The 25925-nt window shown below is 42.5% G+C and overlaps 3 long non-coding RNA genes across 3 annotated transcripts in view; 1 reads left to right on the top strand and 2 right to left on the bottom strand.

Annotated features, from left to right (window-relative positions):
* LOC117084884 overlaps window positions 1-640 on the bottom strand; it is a 1920-nt gene extending 1280 nt beyond the window's left edge. Inside the window, exons 1-2 of the long non-coding RNA XR_004437733.1 lie at window positions 523-640; window positions 113-320 (exon numbers count right to left, since the gene is read on the bottom strand). This is a non-coding gene — a long non-coding RNA (uncharacterized LOC117084884). The remainder of the gene's footprint in view (window positions 1-112; window positions 321-522) is intronic.
* Window positions 1-16754, top strand: part of LOC117084882 — a 24908-nt gene extending 8154 nt beyond the window's left edge. Inside the window, exons 2-4 of the long non-coding RNA XR_004437731.1 lie at window positions 9955-9965; window positions 13901-13906; window positions 16743-16754. This is a non-coding gene — a long non-coding RNA (uncharacterized LOC117084882). The remainder of the gene's footprint in view (window positions 1-9954; window positions 9966-13900; window positions 13907-16742) is intronic.
* LOC117084883 lies at window positions 1934-25925 on the bottom strand. Its single transcript, XR_004437732.1, has 3 exons — window positions 25834-25925; window positions 16139-16298; window positions 1934-2055 (listed from the first exon to the last, which is right to left on the bottom strand). It is a non-coding gene; the product is annotated as an uncharacterized LOC117084883 (long non-coding RNA).

The raw sequence follows: 25925 nt of genomic DNA, 5'->3' as shown, positions 1-25925 counted from the left end.
CTATAGCATGACTGATGAGGAGCGTAGGGTTTTGTGCCTCAGAGTGTTTACCATTGATTACATATAGCATGACTGATGAGGAGCGTAGGGTTTTGTGCCTCAGAGCGTTTACCATTGATTACAGGCCTTTAGGCTGGATTCTAACCTGGAAGTAGTGTCCACTGACTTCATGGCAGTCCCTCTTCTGCAAACAGTGGTAGTGCTTTGCCTCATCCTTGTGGAAATGATATAGTGGGATCTGAAGACATGTGCTAGCCCCTCAAAGTTCTAAACATTCCAAAAGCGTCGTTTGCTTGCTAGATCCTTAATAGATCTTCCTTCTAATACGGATTAAAAAATTTTTTTTATATTACTCTTGCTTTCATGATTGGAAAAGGTGTTATTTAGAGAAATAAGGCAAATGGAAAACTTTAAGATTGACATTTGCCTAGGGTGCCTCAAACATTTCTAGAACATTAGATAGATTATCACTTGATCTGCTTTGTTTGAAAGCAAATTGGTTTCTAGAAGACCCACTTTGACTCTGATGGTGAGGCCTGCGGAGGTTTTCATCGCAGATGTTTACCCTGAGGAGAACCCCTGAACACGGTGACCAGATGAAAGGCAGCTCAAGGCTGAGCTCTCGGGACTCACCTCTGCCGTCAGCCACATTTTCCTCTGAGTTTATGACAATGATGCACCCTTACCCTCAATGCTACAGTTCTTGAGTTAGGATTGTGAAAGCTGATGATCCAAATTGAGCCATTCTTGTCATACCCAACTAAATCAGAGAGGAGGGGTCTGAGTAAAGGGCACTCAGGGTACATAACGCCTCCCTAGAAATGCTGTTCTCTCCAAGTCCCGTGGCTGAAACTGCCTGTTATAACCAGAGACCATTTTTATCTGTAGCAGGTGAGATAACAACTACAGACCAAGGACTAGTTTTGCCCACCACAGTCACCCACCAATCAGACCTTACCAGCCCCAAAACTTTGCTAATATCAAAGAACTTTCTCACAGGACCACACAGAACAGTCCTCTTTTTCCACCTTCTCTTGGTTCTTCGGACCACCCTGTCTGCCTCTATATCATGAATTGCAATTATTTCTTCCCAAATATTAAATTTAGAGATTCATCTCTACATTTTTAATTTGCTTTAGAGAAGTTCAAGCAGGCACTTGCCAAACCCTGTGGTTTCTTTGTCACTGCGTGAATGGGTTCGTTCCTCTTCCTTTTGTCTTCACTCAGAGCTTCCTTTGTCTGCAGCTTCCTTCTCACTGACCCGCTCACTTTGGGTGGCTTCTCTTCTGTCGTGTCTTAAGAGGTAGCTGTTGCAAGTCTTTCTTAATTCACTGGGGAATAATGGCAGCCTCTCCAGGCCTTCTGTGTCAAGACCTTAGTCCTGGTGGCAGATAGTCTTGTTTTGCTTTCTTCTAGTCTTCAAATCCCACTCTGCTTTTCAGGTTCTTTTGTTAAAGCCTGGCAGCAAGGATGGTGGAATGTGCATTGGGTGTATGGGTGGCAGGACAGCTGGTTTCTAGTCTTGGGTTGGAAAATACCAAGCGGTTTGGCTTTGGGAAAATGATTCCCCTTTTTGGGGTTAGGGATTATTTCCAGTAAATTGTAATGAAGAGATTTCATATCAGTGGTTCTGAGCATGACCCCTAAGTGGGAGCGGGAGTCATAGGGCCTCAAAGCTTATCTCCTCCAGGGCAGTTTTATGTCCGCCCCAGGAAGCAGGTCCTGTGGGAATGTATTTCCTGGTCTGGCTGCTGGTCAGAAGTTGTGAGGGTGATTGCCAAATGAATTCTGTATATATAATCCAGATATCAACTGGAATTTCCTGTCTCTGTGATCTAGATGAGAGGCCTAACAAGCAGGCCACTTGCCGTAGGTGCCAGGTTTATGGTCTCTATCATTTTTTTATGTAGGCTGAACCTGGTCCACATGACATCTGCCCAGATACACAATTCCACCTCTTCCTTGATTTCCACCTAAAATGTCACTCACCTGAGGAAAAGATCCACGGAGATTTGAAGGAGACAGTGACAGTACGCTTCAGAAAGGCGCGTGCTCCTAGAAAATGTTAAATATTGAGATTCTTAAATGTTTCCTCATCCCCCAGTCTGTAGGTTCTGTATCCCTGAGAGGGAACCTAATGAAAGGAGTTATTTTTCTCAACAAATAGAGTTCATAAAAAGGACTTTGAGATCTTTCACAATATGATCTAATATAAGAATCATTTATTTTTGGAAACACATTTGTGTATTCATTCACAGTTACATTCATTCATTCTCGGCTTTTTTGGCTTGGCCTCTACAGAAGAAATTATAAAACCAATTCAGCACTGCCCACCCCTCCCCGCCCCGCCAAACACACAAATTCCCCAAATAACAGAAGCCAAAGATTTCGGCATGTGAATTGTCCAGCTTTTAAAGTCAGCCGTGTGGCCGTCTGTGGCCCCTTGGTGATGTGTCACTTGTGTGTGAACTGCCACAGTTACTAGCGTGGTCCTTCTGCACAGAAGGCAGCTTTTCAGGGAAGTAGTAAAGCCAAACGGCATGAAGCCAATCCTGTGGCCGACAACAATTCGGCCAGGCGGTGCAAGATTTGCTCTCGTTATTCCGATAAACACAATTCAGACTTATCAACAGATGAAAGGAGAAAAGGAGCCTTTAAAGACAAAAAGAGGGTTTCTTTCTGCCAATGAAACATTTCTCATGTAAGATCACATCATCTGTAATATGGCTTGCAAATGTGTGGTTAAGAGAATTTTTGGAACAGCCTAGACCAACCAGTTAAAGTGACTGGGGGTTAAACTCCAGGAGGCACAACTGAATATATATGTCTCTCTCTCTCTCTCTCTTTCTCTCTCTCTCTCTATATATCTTCACACCAATACACACAAAAACCTTTATCTCTGTTATTTCACAAACTCTAATAACACTAAGCTTCATAATATCTCTCTTAAAGACAGAGGCGTTATGAAGAAACTGCTTAGACAGATAGTGAGGGTATGGGAATCCTCAGTGGGTTTTCCTTTTTAATTAAAAGCAGCCCGAAAATCATTTTCTAACAAAGATCACCCTGTAAAATGGAGCTGCAGACATAGACAAGGCAGCTGGAAGCTGGCAGGGGTGAAGGTCAGCAGGAAAAAGGTACCGGGACTAGGCATGTTCAACACGGCGGCTCCATCTCCCCTGCCCTTTGCCAGCCACGTGTACAGGAAGGAGCAGACAAGATGGCACCGGTCAAGTGGAAAGTCCATTTGCATAATAAGATTCAGCGAGGCGGCCAGCCTTACATGCTATGTAAACCTATGTTAGCTCTACATAAATCAGACACCGCCTCCTCAAGCCTGCCTAAAAAATCCTGCACACTCCTTGCCCCTGGTCTTCCCTTTGGGAAACCCTCTTTCTCTCTCTCTGGGGAGACTATTCTCCTTTCTCTTTCTTTTGCCTAGTAAACCTCTGCTCCTAAACTCCTCCTGTGTGTCTGCGTTCTTAATCTTCGCCGTGCAAGACGATGAACCCGGGGTATTTGCCCCAGATAACTTTCCGTATGATTTGTTGAGCCTTGTATGCCAGGCACCTCCTCTCTAGAGGCCAAGCCAAGCTGACGACAAACAGTCGAATTTGTTGTAATTTTCTAAAAACCTAGTATAATTTCCTATTGCAGTCCAGCTGACATTTGGTGAGTGTTTCTCTGTGGACTGATTCACCCAGTAGATAGCAAGCAGAAGGCCTGGACGTAGCTTGGGAAGGCTCTGCTTGCAGTTGGTGTGCAATGGGAGGAGGGTTTTCCCCATGAGCCTCTTCACTTAGGGTCCATCTGAACAGGACGTTTCTCTCCCAGCCCATCTTCAGGGGGAATCTGCCTTGGTGAGTGGAGACAAAGGGCAGGAGTTGGGGTCTCAGTACTGTACTGCCCCCTCTACGGTCATCTCTGGAGCCAAATTCCCAATATGCTTAACGCTTCGTCTCATATCGCACGTCCCCCACCTACTGATCTTCCAGGTCTGTGAAGCGTCTAAACCGTTTTTCATTTCAGGGCTGTTTGTGCTGTTTCCTCAGCTTCAATTTTGCCCCTTCCTGAAGTTTCAGGGAAGTCCTCGCTGTTTAGACTTGACCATCAGAGAGGCCTTTCCTGCCCCTCTCCGTCAGTCCCGTTTTCGATTTTACATAGCGCTTTCATCAGTTTTTATTTATCGTTTATCTATTCAGCGCTTTTTTTTTTCTGTTTGTCCTGCTTTACTTTTCTATTAGAATATAAGCAATGAGAGGGCAGGGCTGGGTCAGGCTTATTTGCTATTATATTTGCAATAGTTATCTTGTAGGCAGTTAATGAATGTACATAAATTACCTTCAATGCTATGAATTATAATAGTTGCATTTGCTTCTTCACACAATCGTCCCACGATTAACATAAGCTTGTATGGGTGTTTAGGTTCTTTTTTTCATAGCATTTCCCATAAGATGATTACCTGAGTCAATGTATTGCTTAGGGTTCACCAGAGAAATGTGTGTGTGCACGCATGTGTGTGTGTGTGTGTGTAGGGGGGTGACACAGAGAGAGCTTTCTTTGAAGGAACTGGTTCACATGATTATGGAGACTGCAAGACCAGAATCTGTAGCATAGACCAGCAGGCTGGAGACCCAGGGAAGGGCCATGTTGCACTTCGGAAGGTCGCCGGCTGGCAGCATTCCCTCGCGATGTCGGGAGGTCAGTTTTTGTTCTATTCAGGCCTTCAACTGATTGGATGAGGCCCACCCACATTACAGAAAGCAATCAGCTTTACTCAAAGTTCACTGACTGAAGTATTAACCATATTCCAGAACACCCTCACAGAAATGGAATACATAATAATACGTGACTAGATAGTGTTTGACCACGTATCTGGGTGCCATGGCCTAGGCAAATGATCACATAAAATGAGCCAGCACAGACAATCTGAAACTTTAACACAGAGAGACTTGTCCTGAGGTCAGGACACACCATCATCCAGGTGGGGTGAGGGGCTTGCCATGTTTCCACAGACCTGTGATTTTAAGCAATCCTTAAGTCTCTGAGATTCAGATGACTTGTATGTATAATAGGCAGATTAGTCTAAATCCAGAGATCTCAAATTGTAGCCCCCAGCCCCTCCTGCTGATGTGTGGCAAAACAGGCTGAGAATGGTTTTTATGGATGTACATTTGGGATTAATTTGGTTCTAGAGAAGTAACTTTGAACTTCCAATAAGCAAAATGCTATCTCCTCCTCAAAGAATTCCATTTTTTCTCTTTTGTGGACCTGTGTTATCAAAGCAAACAAAAACTAAATGATTATAGTTTGAATTTTGTCAAGAAAAACGTTGTGGAAATTTATCTATTCTTTTATTAGCATCTACATAACAGCTTCGATTTTGTCTCTTGGCTCATGAAGCCTAAAACATTTCCAATCTGCTCCTTTATAGAAAAAGTGTGCCAACCTTTAGTCCAAACGCTTCATGTTTTCAAGTCGTGACATTCTGTGTGCCTAGGTTCTCATGGAATGTAACACGTTATAGGGATCAGCCATTTGGTGAGTTTCTGGTAAACCTTTTACTGAAACAGCAGCATCTTGGATGAAATGAGCTTTGAGCAATTTGGGGAAGTAGAGTGGTGGGGGTTGAGGAAAGACTTTCTGCTGCAGACAAAGGTTCCCTACTTGTCTGCCCTGATCCTGCACCTTTGTGCCCTCTGAACAATGAAGACAAGCCAGGGAAACCCCAGTGATGCTCTCAACTGCAGCTCAGGACAGTCTCCACTCGGTCTCAGACTCGCCCGGCTGTGTTCCGGCTTCGGTCTGGCGTTCAGCCACGGGCTCACCTGTCGCTTGCAGCAACACCCCTGTCTTTGGAGTTGGTGCTGGTCTTTGAATCATTTCTTTAGCTGTGACTCAGTGAAGCCTGATTGGACTCAGACCAGCATGAATAGTCCCACTGCCCCTAATTCTCCCTCCTAGCTGGGCCTGCTTCAAATCCTCCAGCATTCAGCCCAGCAAACCACGATCCAGCCCAACACTCCCTCTGGGCGTGTGCGTCTCCAAGATGCCGCAGGCAGAGGAAGCTGAAAGGCTGAGTGAGCCTCCCATTTGAATGTCTGCTTTTTCTAGGGCAAGCTGTTCTTTTCCATACCTTGTTATAAGATAGAGGAGTGTGCCTAAATTGTACTGGGCACTATGTTAGTGCTTCATGCAAATGGGCCAGGTTGCTTTCAAATTAATAGTTGCATTTCATACTCACAGAGCCATTTCACAGTTTGATACCAAGCACCCATACAGACAATATTTGGAGTCAGTGAGAGTGTTTGCAAATGTCTTAGAAGATAAATTAGCGACAGTGTGAGAGATCAATTTGCACTGTGCTTTAGTTTTCCATTGTAGGCTTTTACTAACCTGATCACATTACGGCTTTGAATTAGGAAATAAGCCCGAGGCACAAATAGCTGTGAAAGCTTTGTTTGGTTGAGTGTTTTAGAATTTGAATGCTTAACAAAAGTTTGCAAAATCCTATGAAATTTCTTTATTTTTCCTTTCTTTTTTTTTTTTTTTTTGCATTTCATTTACCTTGTCTTACTTGTTCTTTCTGTTCTCTTTAGTCTTATTTTCTTTTTTTTTTTTTTTTTTGTTGAGACGGAGTCTCACTCTGTCGCCCAGGCTGGAGTGCAGTGGCCGGATCTCAGCTCACTGCAAGCTCCGCCTCCCGGGTTTACGCCATTCTCCTGCCTCAGCCTCCCGAGTAGCTGGGACTACAGGCGCCCGCCACCACGCCCGGCTAGTTTTTTGTATTTTTTAGTAGAGACGGGGTTTCACCGTGTTAGCCAGGATGGTCTCGATCTCCTGACCTCGTGATCCGCCCGTCTCGGCCTCCCAAAGTGCTGGGATTACAGGCTTGAGCCACCGCGCCCGGCCTAGTCTTATTTTCAAATGCAATTAAGACCACCTAGTTCTGTCATTGGCTGGAATTCCCAGGAACCAGTGACCCTACAATAGAGGTGTGTGTGCCCTGCCCAGGGGACCCAATGGGGGTCCTGAGGCTTCCCTCTCCCCTTTCTCAGCCAGCCCTGGAGTACGATGGTAATAAAACAGAGAGCTAAAGAATGTGGAGAAACCGCCGGCTTGAACCCAACCAGAGTGGAAAACATCCAAGGCAGGCTGGTGGCGCCGGGAAGTGAGCTGTCTCCTGGGGTTCTGTAAAGCTGGAAGGATTGGAGCAGGAACCCAGCCCCACACGTTCCAGCTCGTTTTGTCAACAGGAATGTTTTGCTGGAGGAAAGGCCTGAGGAGAATTTTGATTTTCTGCTACTCAAGTAGATTTGGAACATGCCGTTCCTCTCCATTGTGAACAGTTTTTTCTTCCAATGCTGATATTTGTTGAGATGGTTAACTCCTGTGTATTTAAAAAAGAAGGGGATAAATAAATTCAGATACTAAAAATATTACTTGCAGTTAATTTAAATATATATTAATAAAAAATTCTGAAAGTGATTGTAATGCTTACTTCACGTACGGATTTCACTCTGTGTGAATTGATCGGAAGCTGAGCTTAAATGACAATCACTTCCTGAGCTTTGGTTGAGTATCTCTTACTCGCTAGAGGGCAGTTGGTTTCTTGCCTTCAGTTTAGGTTGATTCGTGCAAAGTTGAACTCTTTGTCTTCCCCATCAAGTGAGTCCCCACCCCACTACTTTCTTTTATTCATTTATACCATCGTTCTTTCAGTTACCTGGACTCAGAAACTGGAGCTGCTTGTGATTTCTTTCTGTGCTCTGTCTTCCATGTCTTTGCATTTCCAAATCATGTGACTGTATCCCTAGTGCCTCACTGGTGTTTCCGTCTCCGCGGCCCCACCCTCCACCCTTATTCCACTGGTGTTTCCGTCTCCACGGCCCCACCCTCCACCCTTATTCCACTGGTGTTTCCGTCTCCACGGCCCCACCCTCCACCCTTATTCCACTGGTGTTTCCGTCTCCACGGCCCCACCCTCCACCCTTATTCCACTGGTGTTTCCGTCTCCACGGCCCCCCTCCACCCTTATTCCTCACTGATTTCTGTCCTTCCATGACTGCACGCTTTAGTGTTGCTTTCGGTGTTTCTCTCACAGATTTTAAACATTGATCCACAGAGCTTTTCTACGCATTACACATTATTCTTCTCATTTTATAGATTAATCAACTGAGACACAAAGGAATTGATGGGCTTGTCCAATTCACACAGATAATTAAGGATTGAGGCCAAGACTGGTATCCAACACCTGGAGAGCAGCCTGCCTGGCTTGCTGTTGCCAGTAGTTTCTCCTCTTCAATGGGTCATGCAGACCTTTGGTTTCGTTCACTGCTCATAGCCAGGAGCTATGGACAAAGGCATTTTATTACCTACAGGGATAAGTCTGTTTGTTCCCAGACCAAACTGAGAGCCGGGCTGCTTATTCTCGTGGCCCAGTAATGAGATGCAGATAAACTGAGAAAGAAGAGAGCTTATTTCTGTAACTAGGTACAGGGAGAAGGCCTGGAAAATACTGCCAGACCAACCAAAAATTGCAAGGTTTACAGAGCTTCTATACGTTTTAAGCTATATGTCTGTGTGTGCATGTGCATTCACGTAAAGACATAAGTGATTAACTTATTCTAATCTATAAGGTCTGAGTTTTGGAGCCCTTCCTCTGGAGCCTCAGTAAATTGACTTAATCTAGATGAGTCCAGGTACCGGGGTGATTACATTTATCCTGTCTCCTGCTAAATCATGGAGGTTTGGGGAGTTCCTTTAGACACCAATACAACATTTTTGTGGAGGTCTGGGGAGTTTCTTCAGTCCCCCAGTAAAAAGGTGTTTGATTCTAAACAGGTCCTGTTAAGAATTCCTTCATTGCACTTTGGGAGGCCGAGACGGGCGGATCACGAGGTCAGGAGATCGAGACCCTCCTGGCTAATACGGTGAAACCCCGTCTCTACTAAAAATACAAAAACTAGCCGGGCGAGGTGGCGGCGCCTGTAGTCCCAGCTACTCGGGAGGCTGAGGCAGGAGAATGGCGGAAACCCGGGAGGCGGAGCTTGCAGTGAGCTGAGATCCGGCCACTGCACTCCAGCCTGGGCGACAGAGCGAGACTCCGCCTCAAAAAAAAAAAAAAAAAAAAAAAAGAATTCCTTCATTATCTTGTCGCGCTTCAAGGCCCAGGAAAGGCCTGGGTAAAACTCTTGGTGGGCTTTTGTTACATTCCAGCCTTTGTACAAGGACACTGGCTCTCTCAGCTTTTACTATGTGGCTTAACCACTCAGTCAGTGCTGAGACAGTTGTTATGGAGGCTGCCTGTTCAGCTGTTAGTGAGACCGGGCCTGCCACAAAAATCTCCTTGGTTGGCATAAAACAACCTCTCCAATCTGTCTAATTGACTTACCTGGTCTTCTATCACTCTTTTCAGCTCCTGAAAAACTCTGCTCCAGGCAGATGAAACTCATTTTTGTCCTTCAGCTCCACCTGCACAAATCACCTCCAGATTTCTGCTCTTAAAGTACCCTCTGCCTAAGACGCCTTTCTTCCTCCTGCTGGAGTCCTTATTTTCATGGAGACTTTCCTGTCTGCTCACAGACTGTATGCTTCTGTGTGACAAGTGTGGTCAGTTTCGATTGATTTGTCCAGAATTGAACTCCTTGTTTTCCTCCTCGAGTGACTTCTTGGAAACCTGAAAAGACTACATTTCCCAGACTCCCTGATGGGTGATATTGGGAGCCTATGACCATGTTCTGACCATGCTGTGGAGGTGAATGTCAGCCACTTCCAGAGTTGACCATAAAACACAACTCTCTTCTTTTCTCCTGTGGGAATCCAGGAACCCACGTGTTCCAGGTGGTACAGTTACAGTACGGAAGCAGCTCCTGTCTCTGAGTTACCACTCGGAGGAGACCCATTAAGTAGGGCCACTGAAGGGACAATGACTTTGCATGAGAAAGATGTAAGTTTTATTTTAAGTCACTGAGATTTTGGGTTGTTGGTTATAGTGGCCAGCAAACATTGCTCTAGTTCGATCTGCCTACCTAGTTTGTTATATCTCTCCATCTGGAGTTTAATGATTGGCATGCCACTCATTTTTTACCTTTCTCCCCTCCCTATTTCCTTTCTCATTTTCTCCTTTCTTTTCTTCATTCCCCATTTAATTTTCTGTTCTCTCACTTGTTCCCCAGCTTTTTTGAGGTCCCTATTTAATCTTAATTCAGAAACCACCAAGTGGACAAATTCTACTAATTGCAAAAATTTAATAAAAAATGGTCTGAGCTTTCAAGGAAGTGATTGTTTAGTAAGAATTTTATAGTCTGGTCGTTGCTAACAATTTAAGCTTTTTGTTCCTCCATTACTCAGTTGTCTGGGCAAAACAAATGCTCAGAGACCAGTCACTGAATGCATATTGGGCTTTCCAGGTTCCCAAGGCTTCACTGGTCTTGCATGATGTTGCAGGAATGGTGAGTTGGGGCCAAAATTTACTTTCTGATCCAATAGCCCATATGTTCATTGGTTGGGTAATAAATATGATTAAGCTTCTACAGCCCTATAGGCTGCAGCACAGAGGAGTTACAGATAATCTTGATTTAGAGAGTGCATTCGGATGAGTGTTCCAGTTTATTTGCATGGCAAAGGGTTCTGCTAGGGCCACTGACTTTGTTCTCTGTGAACTCCCAATTCTCTGGGAAGCGGAGAGTACAGATTACTCTGCTTTCATCAATTTCCAGTTGTATTTTTCCGAAGCACCATGAGGTTCGTGTGTGGCCATGATTTCAGTTCGCCCTGGGGTGATTCTTCATCATTATGATGTCAGCCTCCATTTTCATGCTGATGATACAGTCATACCTGTTTTTGGTTTTTGACATCCCTCTCTTCCTCTGTCTGGCAGGCATTAAATCATTAATGTTTCAAAATCACATACAGCTGAAACTTTGTAAAACAGTATCTCTAGTCATGAGCTCCTTAAAATTGCTGAGACAATCCAGGCCTCTCTTTTTTCTCGGCCTTCGCTGACCTCCAATTTTACTTCGAACGAGGATCCAGGGGGTTGTCTTTGATAATTATTTTTCCTGATCTCAGATGTATGAAAACCTGTCTTTTGTCATGAAAACCTTGCTAGAATGTAGGTATTTCTCTCCATTACTAATGCAGGGAGCTTTTTGTCATGATTTATATCTTTCAGATTAAATTACTGGGCAACATGGCCCTTCCTGAAGGCTGGCGATCTCTACAGCAAAAATAGTTCCGACCTCACTCCTTCGCTTTGGCAGCCACGATGCATCACTGCCTCACTGGCTAATTAGCAGCTTCTTTCCTGGTCTTATTTTTCCACTATGGGGATGTTTGCAAAACTTTTTTTCGTGTCAAGCTTCCATCTTACCTTAGCAAGCACTTCACCTAACTGCTGAAGTTTATCGTTCACCAGGGAGACACTGCTGAAAATCCCACAGGAATCCCAGAGTGACTGTCACTGTACGATTTAGGAGACAGTCACAGCAAATGAGGAGAACGTAAGCAGCTAACCATCATGATACACACACAACTCACAGACACACTGTGTGGGAGACACAGCCGTGCCCTCGGATTAGCTCATTTAATTCTTGCTACAACTGCGTGAGCTACAATCGGGTAAGAAATCTGGTTAAGAATTTAGAGATTAAATAACTTGCTAAAGGCCATAAGAGCTAAAAAGCAGCAGAGATGGATTCAAACACAGACATGTCTGGCTTCGGTCACTGTAAGGGAGTAGCTGATTCTGTTCTAACACGGATGCTAACACCAACACAAATGCTCATTGAAACCATGGAAAGGTCATTAGACGTAACTAACAACAGGGGAAATGCAGATGTTATTTGTGATGTGCAACCACAGATTTCAGAAGTTATTCCTATTAATATCTTATTTGTCATGAGTATAAAGCTTCTACGAATATAAGCACATTATTACATTGATTGTCACAGAGAGCACAATGCAGAATTTAGTGGGATGAATCTAATTCATCTATGAGGCTACACCATGCCTGTGGCTGGTGGTGGTGGGGTCAGGAGTCTGGACAAACTGTGTGCTAAAAATGGGGAGAGAGAGAAGGATGGAGAGAGAGAAAGAGAGAGGTGGCTACTTGTAACGTACAGAGTAGAGGTCTAACCTTCCCCTCACCCCTTAGGGTCCCTTAAGGGAAGGGGAAAGGGGAAGTAGGAACGTCTTCAAGAGCCCACCAGGTAGGGAGTGGGAGGACTGAAGGGCCAGGCCCAGGGCCAGGGCTTCCCCGCCCTGCCTGGGAAACCACAGTTGCCACGGGAGGAGCTTTTCCTTTACGGACGCTTTGAGACTCTGCATTCTTTTCTCATTCGGGGTAATAAATCCAGCTCCCTCGTGACTTTCCCTCGCATTATCTGCCTTTCGTAATCCCTTGTGTCATGTTACATGTCACTTCTCCTCCTAATCTCCACGCTCCAGAACCCCCGGGAAATGTCACTCGTGAATCCTTGGTTAATTAAGTCTTTGAATGTCTTTGTTTTGATATCTTTCTTCTATTTCATAGGAATAGAACGTAAGATAGTATGTATATATAACACATATAAAATTATGCTCACACACACGCACACACATGTTGTACTAAACATAAGAAGCACTTTGACCTCTGCAATTGGAAAGCACTTTATGAGGTGGCAGAAGTTCTGAGCTGGACTTTGCTGTGCCTGTTCACACATCTGAGGTGACCCTATTTTTCTGACTGTGTCTCAGCGCTAGCACTGATATACCTTTCCACGGATTTTTCGTTGATATTTAAACACTATTGTTACACTCCTTTTCTGCTTTAGTAAACAGATGATAATCCAAACTTTTCTTACTACTTCAAGTCCACCACTACAACTTACTCTCCTATACTTTCAATGTAGGTTTTTGGCTGATTCTACCATATTGTGTTCCCTTAAGTAAGTTCCGGAATAATTTTTTCGTTTCCTTTTTTCTCATAAATGTACAATTAGAACGAGCAGCTGCACAGCTTCCTGGGCATCACACATCTCAGCTGTCAGAGTCACCACATTCTCCAAGAGTGACATCATCTTCTCAGCCATCTCCTTGTGCTTCGCCCCACCACACTCCTGGCATGTGTGGACCGCCCTCAGAGCCTCCTCCCATTTCAGCATTGCCATCATCACAGTGCTGTGCTACTTGCCTTATTTTTCTCCTTGACTTCTCCCTTGGCCGATTTTTCTTCTCTCTGTATCATTTAAACACATTTTGTTCCCGCTATTTAATCCTATTCTATCTCTTCCTCTACTTGATAAATTCTTCCTAAAATGGAACCTCAGGACTTCTCTCTTGAGCCTATATATTCTCTGTGATTTTTGTGCTTTTATGTATGTGTACCTTTGAGAAAGAATTTCCTCTGAAGTCTAATCCGCAGCGTCTCCTTGTGCAGTGCGACCTCTTTCTTACCTGGGAATGGAGTGCTCGTCCACAGTAAGCTACGGGGTCTGGCTATCCAGCAGCTGGCTTCATGCACGGGATTCCGAGGGGACTCTTTTTCTTCTTCCCATTTTCTCACATATTTACACAGTGCAGAGGGATTTTTCCTGGTCCACGGGTCTGAGAGGAGAATTCTAGTGCACTGCATCTAATCCTTTCATTTGTATCCAGTTTCACTTGGGCTGCTAATCCCACTTCCTAATTGATATAAATGGATCCTGACTGTGCTCATGACTATCTGCACCTTTCACCTTTGAAATTTGTTTTGGGAGTCTGTAAAGTAGCCATTTCTCAGAGGCAAAGACAGAATTGTCCTAGAACACTTGTTATTAGAAGGGCTTTTACAGTTTAATTCTTGGAATGTTGCTCTCCATTGAAGAATAGTTAATCATTGATAGAGACATGTCAATCTCACACTGCAGCTTACATACAGTCATGTGTAGCTTAATGGCCAGGATTTGTTCTGAGAACTGTGTCCTCAGGAGATTTCATCATTGGGCAAACATCATAGGGTGTCCTTACATAAACCAGGATGGCAGAGCCTCTTCCACACCTAAGCTGTGGGACAGTCTGTCGCTCCAAAGCTACAAACAGCAGGTTACTGAACTGAGTACTGTAGGCAGCTGTAACACAATGGTAAGTATTTGTGTATCTAAACACAGAAAAGGTACAACAAAAATACAGTACTATAATCGTACGAGACACTGTTGTCCATGTGGTCTGACACTGAGACGTCATGGGGCCCATGATCATATGACATGCTTAGAATCAATATTAGACTAAGCTTTCCAACAACACTGCCGTCCTGTTACTTGTTTCAGGGCTGAAAAACACTGTTGAGGCCGTGGCATGTTTTGTGCTATATAATCTGCTCATATTCCCTGAGCTTTCTCGTGTGAAAAACTGTCCATGGCTTTGTTCTTGGAGATGCTGAGCCACAATGTGGACCTTTCCCATCATTTATTTACCACGCCAGTCACTGCAGCCCTTCTGAGAGGCTGCAGAGAATTCTGTTTCTTTTCCTGCTTTTTTTAATTTTTCCTACTGATATTTTGTAAAAAATGTAGGTAGACTTTCCCATCTTAAACTGATAGCAAAAAGAAGAGGCAAATCACAGGAGGAACGACCACCCCCGGCGTTGTTACCATTCATGCTTATTCTTTACAGAATGTTTCTGCGCATGGAGGGAGAAAGACTCTAAGAATGCAGCTAGAACCCACATGTCCACGGAGATGCTGGTTGTTTCCCGGCATTCTCTTTGGTGTGGGAAGCATCTTTTCCCAGATTCCCCTATGACGACACAGACTCAAGTTTGAAAAGCATCAGCAGTGTTTCTGTCCCAACACCTGCCTTTCTCTGGAATGACACATATTGTTAGTGTTGAGATAACACATTTTGAACCTTCATTTTTATTTTCTGTGTCCTTTTATTGCCGTGTGTGTGTGTGTGTGTGTGTCTGTCTGTCTGTCTACAGTGAGGGGAGGTGGGAAGAGGGAGAGGGTAGGGAAGGAGAAGGAAGCAAAGACACTTAAGAAACATCACATGCTTTGAAGTTGGTACAAAGTTTTGGGTAAAAAGTTTTTCCTTTGCCAGAGCAAATATTTGATTTCAATTGATCAAATATTTTATTCAATTCTTCTAAAATATTCTATTTTCTTCTTGTTTCAGGATCTAGTAAATTTTGGGCAGTCCTATTTAGCAAAAGAGAATGAATCCAACCAGCATGTCTCATAACATATAGCAATAGGGTTGGAGGAAAAATAATGTATGAAAAAAGTGAACTGGAGTGTGCTTTTAACTCATTTATAACAGTTAATCAAACTAAATATCTAACTAGCAAATTAACCACTTTGAAGATATTTTGTCACGAGAGTGATGGTGGCGAAAGGTATAGGTGATACCTTACATGTGCCAATCAGCCATTTATCTTACTGGCCAGCCAGAAAATGGATTTCTTTAGTTATATAGCTTTATGGAACTAAACTCATTTCTTTGAGGTGTGATGGCACAATAAAGAGAATATTGCCATGCAGACTGAGGCCAATCTTCTGTTTTGCCCAACAGACCGCTTTCAGAATGAGAGTATTTTCAAAACTTGAGGTTTGTAGGGCCAGTCGGTGAAGTCAATTATCGCAGGCAGGTCCCTTTCGGTTGGTTTGGGTCAGTGGCCCCGAGGTGAGCTGTGCTGCTTTGGTTCTTGTTTGGTTTATACACGAAGGCATCCTCTGTTCAGGATCTAAATTTTCATCTCTTTACCAGTAGAAACAGGGTATCTTCTCAATTTCTTAATTAGAACTGCAAGTTTAATTCTTTATCAAACCATCTAAATATGATAACCCCAATCAGTAATTAAAATTCCCCCAGTTTAAAAACTGTATTCCTCCCTGAGAGGTCTGAGAAACAAAATTTAAAATAAGAATAAACAATTTAAAACTGAAAGGGAGCTCTCAGATTCTGTCTAAGCTTCTCATTTTAAAGGTGAAAACAATATAGTTAACACATACAGCACTAAAGGTTCTGTTGTCAGTGTAATATTTGTATGATGTGGCTTGTATGTGTTTGTGTGTATGTGTGTGTGTATGAACTGATACTTGTAAGCTGATGAGGTTGTTAGATTATTATTATCGCTGCTTTACAGATAAGAAACCTAGGCCTTGAGAGGTTCATTTACCTTCCATGGTCAAAGATCTAGCGGTGGCAGCAGCAGAAGCATGCGTAACCAGGTGGCCTCTGGAGGACTGAGGTCTCCACTACCTTGGAGGAAATCAAAATGCAGATGAAGGCTCTTGTCAAGACCACACAGCTGGTGGTGGCAGCAATCGCACTGCATACTGAAAATACATAAAGAGCAAAATTTAAATAAATAACTTCATACCGGTTCTTTTCCTTTTAGATAAACTTTTAACATAATAATTCCTATGTCAACACAAATCCTATGCACAGATTCCATTGAAATATTCCCTAATAATTAAACCAGATTCTTTTAACTTACAAGGACATCCTTTCATATCACTGTTAACTTTAGGTAAAACTTATTTACGGAGAGCTCTGCCAATCTCACTGGCTTCTGTTTGGAACTCCAATTTCTTTTTCTCAAGGGGCAGGGTAGGAAAGAATATTCAAGGTTAAATTTCTCCTGGTTTTGTGAACCTCCTTGGTTCCAATCAGAAGCGGCTTTGCTTCACCAAATATCCCAGATCAGAGAGAAAGTATCTCATTCCCAGGAGCTGCCATCAAGAGTGCTTACAAGAATTTGCATATGGCGGTCTCTCTAGTAATCAGTTATTTTGTAACTTCTATGGCAAACTTTTTTTTTTTTTTTCAGAGATCTAGTATTTCTTCAGAACCATGGTTTTTACAGGTCTTCACCTTTACCTTGGATTAATAAATTAATGCATGTTCAGTTGTAAAGCAGTTGGAAAATATAAAATAAAACATATGGAAAAATTGATTACTATTTTAGTCTATTTCCTTCAGAATATTTTATTATGAATACCTTCAAACAGAATTGGAATCATAATATAAATATAAGTACAACCTGTGTGTTTTCCACTTTAACATGATATTGTAAAAAAAGCCATTTTATTAACTATTTATCAAAACCAGCCTTTTAAATTGCTACACAGTATTTATTTCATCACCCGACAGACCATAATTGATATTACTTTTCTCTTATTTTTCAAGGTTTAGTTTGCTTTCCAATTTTGCTGTTAGAGAAAAATGTCAAGACATCTTTTAAATATGTCTTGGCCTAAATTTGTTTAGATAAGATTTCAAAAAGGAATAATAACAATATATATATATATAGATGAATTCTTAGTCTTTCGGCCAGGCTGGAGGGCAGTGGTATGATCTCAGCTCACTGCAACCTTGGCCTCTTGGGTTCAAATGATTCTTCCACCTCAGTCTCCCAAGTAGCTGAGATTACAGGCGTGCACCCCATGCCCGAGCCACCATGCCCAGGCAGGAATAATAATTTTACATCCAAAGTTATACAGAGTCTTACCAAGAATGATTTTACCAAAATTCACTTTTACTAGCACAAGAATGAGTATTTCACTGTACACAATCCATATTGAATACATTTACTAAAAATAACTGAACTACAAACACTCAGTAATTTGAGAGGCATTTCAAGATTTGCTGTAATCTGAGTTTCTTTAATGGGTTGTGAGATTAATTTTTGTTTTTCCAAGAATTTTTAATTCCACCCCTTTATTCATTTTTCTTTTCTCTCAATTTTTTTAAAAATAAATCTTATGTATAAAAATATTAACTCTGTGACAGTCACATTCTTTGATTTTCATTCTCTCCAAATACTCTTCTCTTTACCTATTCCCTGACTAGGGGTAGAGAGGTCACTTGTATGTGATGTCAGCACCTCTGCTGTCCTTCCGAATGTCTTGCTCCTTTGACTTGATGGACTCACATGGATCTTGGATTATTGGAATGATAGGCCAAGCAGGTAGGATGTGGGAAGTTATCTGCACACTTGGACAGCTGCCAGTAGTTCCACTTTTGTTTCTACACTCTTCCCTTTTGTTCCTTGTGCTGCTACTATCTTTTTAAAAAACTTGCACTGGATACTCTAAGTAAGTATTTGGACGTCAAGTCTATGGCCCAGTAGGGAGAAACAATGACCTGTCTGATATATGTGAATATATGCATATATGTATTTATGTCGATAAAGGAAATATATGTGTGTATATGCATTTGTGTATATATACATACAAATAAATGTAAAATAAAAATGAATATATATCTTATGCATTTTATAATCAATATATTAATTTAAAATTATCAATTATATATCATATAATATATATTGTATGTTAGATATATTAATTATAAATGATTACTATTTAATAAAGTTATCTAGATGATATGGTTTGGCTCTGTCCCCACCCAAATCCCATAATCCCCATGTGTGGTGGCAGGGACCCAGTGGGAGGTAATTAAATCATGGGGCAGTTACCCTCATGCTGCTGTTCTTGTGATAGTGAGTAAATTCTCACGAGGTCTGATGGTTTTTTAAGGGACTTTCCCCTCTTTGCTCAGCACTTCTCTCTCCTACCCCTTTGTGAAGAAGGACATACTTGCTTCCCCTTCAGTCATCAGTGTAAGTTTCCTGAGGCCTTCTCAGGCATGTGAGTCAATGAAACCACTTCCCCTTATAAATTACACAGTATTGAGTATGTTTTCAAAGCAGCATGAGAATGGACTAATACACTAGAATATAAAAATATGAATAAATTTAATAACATATTAATATACAATAATCATGTATACATACACATCTAAGTGTACAAATAAATATTCAGTATTGTTTGGGTAAACCTCTCAAACTGTGTTTCCTGTGCTCTGACACCATACATCAACAATCAAGACAGAAGATTCTGGGATCCCAAATGTGTGAGGATTTTTTTCCCACTGGCAAGCAAGCAATCAGTTCTGCCATGGATACCAGGTGAGTGTCCTTCAATTCTATTCCAACATCGTCTACCTGGAGACAGCACCAGATTCCACAGGTTGGGGGCTCAGTCCCCAAGACTGCCCTCCACCCCAACACCAGTCTCCAGTCTGGGCCTCTGGAACTTCTGATCAATGGGCTTCAATTCAAGGTTCTCATGACCCTCTCTTTGGGTTTAATTAATTTGCTGGAGTGGCTCACAGAACTCAGGGAAATACTTATGTTTACCAGATTATTATAAAGGATATTGCAAGGGACACAGATGAAGAGAGGTATAAGTTGAGGTGTGGGGGAAGAAGCGAGGAGCTTCCGTGTCCTTTCTGGACACCACCCTCTGGGAACCTCTCTGTGTCCAGGTGTGTGGAAACGCCCCCAATCTTGTCCTTCTGGGGTGGGTTTTATGGAGGCTTCATTACATAGGCATGACTGATTAACGATTGGTCATTGGTGCTCGACTTGACCTTCAGCCCCTCTCCCCTCCCAGGAGGTTGAGGGCTGGGTCTGGAAGTCTCAACTCTCTAATCCTCCCTTGGTCTTTTTGGTGACCAGCCCCACCCTGAACCTCTCAGTCAACATTAGCATGCAAAAAGACAGCACTTTAGAGATTCCAAGGGCATTAGGAGTTGTATGTCAGGCAGAGATCCTTCTGTTTTATATACCAAATATGTATTTCACAGCATCACAGGTACATATGACATAGGAGTTGAAAAGAAATTTCTTAGATACAGGGCTACAGAAGTCCTCGGTAAAGTTTTCCTTTCAATGAAAAGCAGCCCCCAAATCATTATTTTTCTAACAAAGAGCAGCCTGTAAAACCAAGCTGTAGACATAAACAAGGAAGCTGAAAGCTTGCATGGGTAAATGCCAGCAATTGTGCCCATAGTAATGTACTACCTGGGCTAGGCATGTTCAAGGTGGTGGCTCCATTTTCTCTTTTTGCGAGCCACTGTACAGTAAGGAGCAGACAAGGTGGTGAAGGTCAAGTGGAAAGCCTATTTCAATAACAAGATTAGGGTGGGACTACCTGCCTTCCCCGCCTGTTATGTAAATGTCACACCTAGTCAAGCCAATCCATGTGCCCTATGGAAAGCAGACACCACCTCCTCAAGCCTGCCTATAAAATCTGCTGTGGTCTGACACCGTCCCCCTTTAGGACACCTCTCTGTCACCTGGAGCGGCTCTCCTCTCTCCTTTCTTCTGCCTATTGAACTTTCCACTCCTTAACCCACCCACATGTGTTCGTGTCCTTAATTTTCTCAACACGAGAGGATGAACCCCTGGTATTTACCACTGACAATGACGTTGCTTCACACATAATGTAAATGTATATTTAATAACCTACATATTTCTACATATGTTGATGTGTATACACACACACACACACACACTCAAATTGGGCCATAACAGATGTTAAATTCTAAAAGAATGGTGCAGACTAATGCCGCGGTTGAGGAGAGAGAGTGCTTTGAGTGTGGGGCTGGACAGGTTTAGCCCAGTACAGGCACCTGCAGCCTTGCACTGAGGAATGGGAAATCCCCACATCTGAAAAGTTTCAGGGAGGACATCCTTAATAAGTTCAGCCAACTTTTTCTGAGCATATTTTTCCCACCAAAAATCTCTTTCCAAAGGTTCACGTCAGGTAACCAACACAGCACGTTCTTGAGAGAATAAGCTACTTTGAACTAGAGGGTTGATTTAGGTGAATAGCGGCAAAATTTTGGCGATTGTGAGTTGCGTTTTGAAGTGTTATAATTTTTGACCTGTTAAACAGGTTTTAATCTTCGGCAGTAGTAAGGAGCCATCGGAGGTTTCTCTGGAGAAGACTGACCTGCACAAATTATTTTTGTAATAAAGAATTACATTAGAAATGGAAGTTAGATGGACTGAGTGAGACAAAAAACTTGAGGCAGGGAAGCCAAATGAGAGAGGGTGGCGTTTTCCTGGGTGAACTGCAAGGAGGGTGTTGGGGTGGCTGTGTGAGGCGTCCCTAGAGGAGGGCTGGGAGCCGACTGCATGCTGGGATTCAGATGGGAAGAATCAGATGACTCCATGTTTTATCAGTATGTGGTTGACAGAAATAGCACAGTCAAGAAGGAACTTTGGCTTTGAGGAAAATACCTGATCTATTTTCTGTAGGCAAAGCAGAGAATCAGGTGAAAGGCCATCACCTTCTTTTAACTTGCTAACAACTCTTACAAAATCTGCCAGGGACTGGGACATAAATGATGGTAAGACACATAATTATTATAGGATTTCATGTATCCATGTTTCTCTTTTCCCTATTAATTCTGAGATATGGCAAGGCTGTGTTCAGATTTTCAAAGCAGCATTAATTCTCTCAGGTCATTCTTTACAATCTGGGGCCATATTTTTCCACTCGAGCAAACCATTCCCTTTTTGCTGGATTTTTTCCTCCCTCTCTCCCTTTCTCCCTGTCTTTTCTCTCTCTCTTTTCATTCTTTTCAACGTTCTCTTTCTCCCTTCTTTTCTTTTTGTCTTTTATTATCTTTCTTTCTCTTTCCCTTCCTTCCTTCCTTGCTCCCTTCCTCCTTTTTTCTCTGTCTTCTTTAGAATACATTCTACTCTGGTTTATAGGCCCTAAGAGTTAATAGTATTTAAAAGCTGATGCCCCTATTTAGTCAAAATAACGGTTGGGACTGGTTTAGTTTCTAACACAGGTTTCCCTCTTGTCTCCATTGTCAATATTGGTTGAGAAATTGTCAGTTTCTAAACTAATGAAATAGCTCTTTATGATTTTGGAGGAGACGCCCTGCAGAATTTGTACCAAATTAATTGTAATTCCTAAAGGTTTACCCTGCTTTTCACAGGTGCTATATACATGCCAGAGCCTCAGGGCAAGAACATTAACATCTAAGGTGGGTTGTGGAGCTCCTTCTGCTATTCCTGCTTCAGGAGAAGGGAAGCCGGCCTGAATAACCCACACATCAAGGCTCATGGTTGATTATTATGTCATCTCTAAAGATAGAATGTTTTGGTTTTATTTCCTAGAGTAAATAATCAAGCAACAAAAATGTGAAGGGAACTCACTTTCATTGCTTCCACCCTCTACCATAGACTTCTTACTAAGACAAGAAAATAAAGTAAAAAGAATATTTTAATTTCAAATTTCAGGTTAACAAAAAAAAATTGGAAATTCCTACTTTTGGGAAGGGAATGCGTACTTCCATGTCCTGGAAACATAACAAAGGCGAAAAAAGAATATTGGGACAATGCTTAAGTTTTACATTTCTCCAATTTAATAATGAAGCGGCAACACTGTCTGGTGTAAATACTTGGGGTTCGTTGTCTCACACCAAGAAAATTTAGGACACAGACACTCATGGAGGAGTTTCGGAGTGGAGGTTTAATAGGCAGAAAAAAGAGACAGGAGAATAGCTGTCTCGCCTGTGAGAGAGAAGAGGGCTTCTGAAAGCGAAAGACCGACCTGTGGCAGAGTGCACCAGATTTTATAGACAGACTTGAGAAGATGGTGTCCAATTTACGTAAGGCCCACAGACTGGTTACATCAGGTGTGAGGTTTACATAGTATGCGGGGAAGGCTGGCCGCCCCACCAGAATCTTATTATGCAAATGGACTTTCCACTTGACCGGTGCCTGCTCCTTCCCGTACACGTGGCTGGCAAAGGGAAAGGGAGATGGAGCCGCCGTGTTGAACATGCCTAGTCCTGGTAGCTTTTTCCTGCTGACCTTCACGCGTGCAAGCTTCCAGCTGGCTTGTCTATGTCTGCAGCTCAGTCTTACAGGCTGCTGTTTCTTAGAAAGTGACTTTGGGACTCCTTTTCATGAAAAAGGAAAACCTTTACCGAGTACTTCTGTGCCCTCACTATCTGCGTAAGTAACTCCTTTTTAACTCCTATATCAACAACAGGACTAAACAATGAATTGTAACATTTTAAAGTCAGGGTTGATTAAGGTATAATTTACATATGGTAATGGGGTTCTGGATATACTACTCCAAAATATGTCACTTTGGCATTTGAGGAAACGGCAGATGCAGAAAGGTCACTCTCTCCTTCCCCTTGCTTGTCTCCCATGAAACAGGTCATAAAATAACTCTCTGACCTTCCTCTAAAGCAGATCATGAAACCTTCACTTCAGGGTTACCCTCCCTATGCCCTAGGAAAGGAGCATCTCTATCCTTCAAGACACAGAGATGTCAAGTAGAATCTGAAGAAACAGGCCTTGCTGAATTTCCCCCAATTTATTACTATTATATCAAGGCTTTGGGGCTCCAATCATATTTCTCTACTATACACTTCTTCACCAAATTTTGCATAAAAACACACAGGTTTTTCTGTTTTGTTAGGCCTTCACTTCTGAAGTCTTCACGTTATGTATAACTTGTATTAAATAAATGTGTATGCCTTTCGGCCGTTAATCTGTCTTTTGTTTTAGTACTCTCAGTCATGAACCTGACAACGAAAGAGGAAAACAAATCCTTACGTACTTCACGATCGCTGCAGTCATGATGCAGAATGTGCCTGTCACCCCCAATTCTCCCTGCCTCATGGCAGGGGATCCTCTCCCCTGAGACCCAGCCCTCATCTGCTTTCTGTCCCTAGTGTTGCCTTCTCTAGAATGGCATTAAATGGAATCAGTCTGTGCCTGGTTTCTTTCATGGAGACTAATATTTTGGATATTCATTCGTTGTTGTTTACATCAGTGATTGTTTCCTTGTCATTGCTTAGCAGAATTCAGGTGTGTAAATGTACCAGAATTTATTCACCAGTTGATGGAAATTTTGATTTTTTTTCTTTTCCTCAAGTTTTTGGCTACTGTGAATAAATCCACTGTAATATCTGCATGCAAGTATTTATGTTACATATGTTTTCATTCCTCTTGGGCAACTATCCAGGAGTGTGACTGCTAAGTCTTACAGGAAATACACATTAAACCATATAATAAACTGACAAACTTTCCAAAGTGGTTACACCATCTTGCATTCCTACAAGCAATTTATGAGAATTCCAATTACTCCTCATCCTCATCAGCATTTGGTATTTTCCCCGTGTTATAAATTTAATTAATATTATATGCATTGTTTCAAATATTATATATAACTTTGTGGGTTCTGTCCAGCTGCAAAGAATTGTTATTAGAGTCAATCCAAATCCTCTAGCTCAATTTTCATTATAGTTTGGAGGACAGGTTACTGTTACGGAAATCATTATTTGCTTCTGCTTAGAGCAAAGACATTAATTACAGCTTCTATTAGAATTTTTTCTTCCTTTTATTAAACCAATATTGATTGATTGCCTAACATATGACAAATACAAATAACACCTAATTCCTTCCTTCTGGGAATTCAGGTTCCTGTGAGGGAGATGGACCAATACACACAATTGCAGTATAATGTGGTTCATGCTAAGTCTCAGAGGGAGAATGGCTACTCAGTTCAGCATGAGGCCGTTAGGTGTTAGTAGTATTTCTCATATCTAAAGGCAGAACTGACTCTGGAATGGCAGGAAAATTGTTGAAGTTCATGTGGCTGAGAGGTTTTTTTCCCCTGACACCAAAGATGTGGTATCTTTTTCAGCATGGATTCTCCAGTTCTCCAACATCAATGAGTGTTCTGTTGAATTCAATTCCATTCTGGCACTTGGTTCCAACGCTGCCTCCACTTCAGATCCCAGCCACAAATGGGTCACTGAGGCTACCCACATTTTTGCCTGGCTGACTATAAATTTGGAGGTTCCCTTGACACCTCCTTGTGCAGGTGTCAAAACTCACTAGAATAACTCATAGAACTCACAGAAAGCATTACTTACTATGATTGGTTTACTATAAAGAATGTAGCTTAGGAGTAGCCATATGCGAGAGATGCACAGGGCAGGGGACTGTGGTATGTGTGTGCCTGGGGCTCCCACACACTCCCTGGATGTGCCGCCCTTCCAGCACCTTGATGGGCTCCTCAACCTGGAGCTTCTCCAAACCCCATTGCTGTGGGTTTTGATGGAGGTTTCATTACATAGCATAATTGATCAAATTATTGACCATTGGTGATTGAACTCAATCTCCAGCCCCCCTTCCCTTTTCAGAGGTAGGGGAGGTCCGGCTGAAAGTTCCAACCTTCTAACTGCTTGGTTGGTTCCTCTGGCAACCAGCCCCTATCCTGAATCCATCTAGGGGCCCAGCAACCGTCACCTCCTTAACATAGACTCAGTATTGTTGAAAATGGCTTATTATGAGTAACAAAAGACACTCCTATCTCTCCAGAAATTCCAAGGGTTTTAGGAGCTCTATGCCAGGAACCCATGTCAATGATCAAATATATTTTCTACTATACCACAGGAAGTCTAGCTTATTATCGAAAAAAAATCATTCATGACATTTGTTAAATCAATAAGGCTGAGTTTATTCAGGGGGACTCTCTTGATAGGTACAGAGACCACTGCCATGGGGTTTTACAGTAGGGAGTGAAATTGGACTCAGCTCCAAATGTATCAGGGACAAGTGGGGATTTACAGCCAAGGGCGGGAATCAGTAGGTGCCAAATTATGAACAGAAAACCTCAGGAGTACAGGAGATTCTGTCTGAACTTACTCAGAATCCTGGAGGCACTAGAGTGCTGAGATATTACCTGGGGATGGTGGGGGAGTGAGGACATTGATCAGAACTTATGTTGAGGGCAGGAGGTTCTGGCTAAACCGACTTAGCAGGTTTCTGGCTCTTGGCTCTTGAGGACAAGGCCCAAGAATGAGAACTTGTTGAAAAAGTAGCTCAGAGGACCCTGACTAGAGTTGGGTCAAGAAGAGAATCTTTGTTGTTATTTGACCCAAAGTTTAGAGTCATTTATCCAAAGCTCATTTCTTCATGGGCGTATTTGTAGCTACTGAAAATGAGAGGGTTTCTAGTTTGACCACCAGTTCTCTTACCTCAAGCACAGCACTGGCAACATTTAGAAAGGGCTGGCGCATAGATCCCCTCATCCGACTATGGCACCGACTGGTGTCTCCGGGCTTCTGCG

Source organism: Trachypithecus francoisi, unplaced genomic scaffold (assembly GCF_009764315.1).
Source record: "Trachypithecus francoisi isolate TF-2019V2 unplaced genomic scaffold, Tfra_2.0 Lachesis_group1, whole genome shotgun sequence".
Taxonomy (NCBI): domain Eukaryota; kingdom Metazoa; phylum Chordata; class Mammalia; order Primates; family Cercopithecidae; genus Trachypithecus; species Trachypithecus francoisi.
The sequence above is the reverse complement of the archived record's forward strand: the minus strand, read 5'-3'. Positions and strand labels throughout refer to the sequence as shown.